The sequence below is a fragment of the Carlito syrichta genome, unplaced genomic scaffold (assembly GCF_000164805.1).
Source record: "Carlito syrichta isolate Samal-C Ts95f unplaced genomic scaffold, Tarsius_syrichta-2.0.1 Scaffold315400, whole genome shotgun sequence".
NCBI classification, from domain to species: domain Eukaryota; kingdom Metazoa; phylum Chordata; class Mammalia; order Primates; family Tarsiidae; genus Carlito; species Carlito syrichta.
In genome coordinates, this window is record NW_007259496.1 from 1,020,988 (window position 1) to 1,025,042 (window position 4,055).

Genomic DNA, 4,055 nt, shown 5'->3' on the forward strand with positions numbered 1-4,055 from the left:
ATCCACTCACCTCGGCCTCCCAAAGCATGGGATTACAGGCTGAGCCACCGAGCCTGGCTAAGCTATATGAATTTCAACATTAATAGGGAAGCTGCTTTTTCTTAGACAAGAAAGGAGGAAACACGCTTGTTCCCAAAGTTCTAGCAGAACACCCCGCATAGCTACCCTTCCAATGAATTATCTGCTATTATCATTATCATTCCCGCCACCTTCTGTTCTCCATTCAGAACGGAGGCTCAGAGCAGAGAGCTGAGGCAGGAGGCCAGCCCTGAACACTATGCCCCTTTGCTACTTTGAAGGTCAGCATATCCTCAGGATGGAATTCACCCTCTGTCCTTTCTCTTCCTCTCCCTTGGATCCTCCCCTCTCCTCTGATGAGACCCCACAGGTATGCCCATAAAGATGATCCAAACTGCCTAAGAAAGAGGCTAAAATCAAGCAAGGCCACATCCCCAGTGAGGCCTAAGGGCTATATATATTTCCCCCTTCCAGGCACACAGCCATCAATCTGATCCCATTTACAAATTTTTTAGTAATTCTAGGTCTCCATCACCTGTTTGACCTACTGGCCCTAGGCTGTCCCAGTAATGAATTCTTCCTTTCTGGTGCTTTGGGGTTCAGAAGAGACTATTGGCAAAAGAAAAGGGGGGGGGGAGGGAATGGGGTGTAGATGGTCCAAGGTCATCAGAGCCCACGAAAGGAGGTTTGCAAGGAAGTCCCCCACACCCTAGGCCATGGTTCTGTTTATGCATGAGGCATGGTGTGGAGGCTGAAATCCCCAAAGGGACTCAATTCAACTCAATGAAGACACAAGCTGCTTGGACACTAGGGGCCCCAAGAGGCCACCAAATGACCTCTCTTGCAGGATAGTCAGAGCCACAGTGTCTTTCAGGAACCTCTTTAGAATCTAAAATATCCTTAGAAATGACATTCCCTGGACACCACGATCCCCTAACTCTGGGGGCCGAGGAAGCAGGTGTGACTGCCCCATGGATGTGCTATCACAGCTCAGATGCACCAGGGCCATCAATTCCCCCCAGGAACCAGCCCCTTACAGCAAATATCTCCCAGTCTGCTCCTGCCAACTCAATCCCTATCTCGCCTGCTATTAACCAGACAAGCAGATCCACCTTCTCACAGCTCATCTCTATCCTTCTTGGGTTTTCTGTCATCATTACTGCAGTTCAGGCCTGCAGACCCTCATCTCCAGATTTTCGCCAAAGCACTTGAGTTAGTATTCTTGACCCCAACCCTCTTCCCGTCACTCCATACAGCCCACTTTTCCTGGCTAATTCTCACCAAGCATTGCTTTCATTACCTTTAATAGCGTCTTAGTTTAGGTCTCCCCCCAAAAGATTCCCAGACAAGGACTTAGGTTTAGGAGTTTATCCCAGGGAGTGCAAGTGAGTAAATGGGGAAATTGAGGCACGGACTGGCCAGAAAAGCCAGTGGGGGTACGTTAACGAGTAGGTTACCAGTGTGAGAAATAGGGCCTTGATGCTGCCTGGGAACCCCTGAGGCACCCACAGAACCCATGTCAGAACTGTCCCACCAAAGAGCAGAGAGTCCAGGCTACTCTCCTGTAACTACACTCCTCCTGGGTTGAGGGTCGCTCCTCGGGGCACAATCCCATCACTTCCAGGGGTCCCTGCATGAAGCAAGCTGCTGTGGTCTGAGAGGATTCCTTCAGGCAGAGGGAAAGACACAAGTGAGAAGCTGTCTACCAAGACTATAGGCAAGCTCCGGTTGGGCCCTGAGCACCAGGGGTAGGCCATCAACAGCGTCTACCACAGTTCTCCATGCCTTCAGGAGGAAGGTCTCACTCCCTGGGCCTGGCCTTTGAGGCAGAGTAACCAGATCAAAGACAGGACACCCAGTTAAACCTGGATTTCACAGAAGCAATGGATTTTTTTTTTTAGTATAAGTATATCCCACTATGTATGGGACATATTATGCTAAAATATGATTTGTTTATCTGAAATCCATATGTAACTGCATCCTCTAGCTACTACATCCAGCAACCCTACTTCAAGGATCTCTCTGCTTGATCTGTGTCTCAATTCACTTCCCATGACCCTAATTCTCAAACCCTCTTCTCCACAAGAAGCAGCCCACCTCTCGCCTCTAAAAATAGGTGCTGTCTACATTGGTCATCTTAGGACCTTAAGTCATTTGCTGCATGTGTCTGAAAGTCTTATTTTCCCAGCGAGATTGTAACTCTCACCTATCCTGGCACAACACTTACTAGGTAATTATTATTTGGCAGATGAGGGGACCCCCTGATGACCCCAGCAACTTTAAGCCTTGTGGGGATTCCGACCCAGTTCCTTTCCCTTCCTACACCCCCTGCCGCCCCGCCTCAGCCTAACCAGAGCACTGGGCACACGGTCACACTCATTGGCAAGTGTGGAATAATTGAATGAATACTACTTTGGGTAGGGGTTGGATCATGCCAAGAATGTTGTAAAAGCCGCCAAGCCAGCAGCAAGAAGGGTGGTCTGAGTATCCCAACTATAACATTTTCCAACTGTCATGGCTTGGTCTCCCAATCCTTTTTCCGGTTCTGGATTTTGTCTTACACTACCATTGGCACCACCCCACGGGCACAGCCACACACACACACTCACACACGGCATCTGAGACCAGCCTCACCATTTGGCCTCAATACAACATGTTCTGTCCACTGGACAATGTCATGTTCTGTTCTTTTTACTCTCTATCTCTTTACTGTTTAAATTAGGTGCTCTGGTGTATATATAACAGCCATACATTTATATAATGCTTTGAATCTGTAAGGAGCCCAGCCTAGACAACATAGTGAGACCTCATCTCTACAAAAAATGTCAAAAAATTAGCCAGGCACAGTGGCCCGTGCCTATAGTCCCAGCTACTTGGGAGGCTGAGGTGGAAGGATCGCCTGGTCACAGGATTGTCCAGGTTGCCTGTCACTGCACTCCAGCCTGAGCGACAGAGTGAGACTCTGACTTTAAAATTAAAAAACAAACATTAAAAAATCTGTAAGGAACTTTCCCATTAGTTATTTTATTTCAATATTCCTATAAAGCAGGCAAATGAATATTGTTTTCTCCACTTGACAAATGGGAAAAACAGTGGTTAAATGGCTTTCTCAAGTGATCGCTGTCAAGGAAAGGTTTATAGCTGCAATGTTTCGCTTTTAATTTACAAATATGGCTTAAAACTGTCTTACATGACAAATATAAACAGGAATACTTTGTTTTAAGAGAGAATGCTTATTCCTGTGTACTCAAGTCACCACTGTGGGGGCCACACAAAAGTTAGGGGACCAGTTACCTGCCTCCTGAACCCCCACTACCAGGGAGGGCTGACCGGGCACCCCACTCCGGCTGCTCGCACCAGGAGTCTGGGGCTCCTCGCCTCTGGATCCCACTTTCCTCATCCAAATGTTAGACATATGTGGTCCGGAAAGTTTACACAGGAGCACCTTGAGGGGAAATCTAAAAGGAAGAGCTGCACTCAACAAACCCAGGACAGCGACTAGTAGGATTCGCAGCGGGGAGTGGCCAGCCGCGCCACCCCAGCGGCGCTGGTCGCTGCAGGATTCGCTTTAATGAGGTGTCCAGGCAGCACTCAGACGGGGTGGGACTCACTGCGCACTCTCGACCCGCCCCAAGATCCGCCATCCGGCAGAAAGAACAAAACATTCTCCATGGAGCCCTCTATTCTGTGTGCCCGTGCCCGTGCGTGGGTCTGTGCTTGGACAAACACTGACTTGGCTGGTTGAGGCGGAGGGTGTGACCCAGTGGAGGGCTCCCTTTGAGTAAAGGTTGGGACTGCACCGCACCCCCTACCACCGGACCTCCCTGCTGGGAAGTGAGGACCAGCGGCCACGGGCTACCTGGGCTGTCCACCCAAGGGGAGGGCGCGCCACCGGGCCTGCCGCTCCCTCCCTCCGGCGGGACAAAGTCAAGTCGCAGACCGATCGAAGTCGCCAAAGTCAGGCCCCGGCTGCCGGCGTGGCCGGGGCTGAAGTGCAGAAGCTCCAAGCCCCTAAATATCGCGGAGGCCCGAAATAC

At 50.1% G+C, this 4,055-nt stretch overlaps 1 protein-coding gene across 2 annotated transcripts in view; it reads right to left on the reverse strand.

Moving 5' to 3' along the window:
* Positions 1 to 4,055, reverse strand: part of PRKAG2 (protein kinase AMP-activated non-catalytic subunit gamma 2) — a 328,475-nt gene that overhangs the window by 323,612 nt on the left and 808 nt on the right. The window lies entirely within an intron of this gene.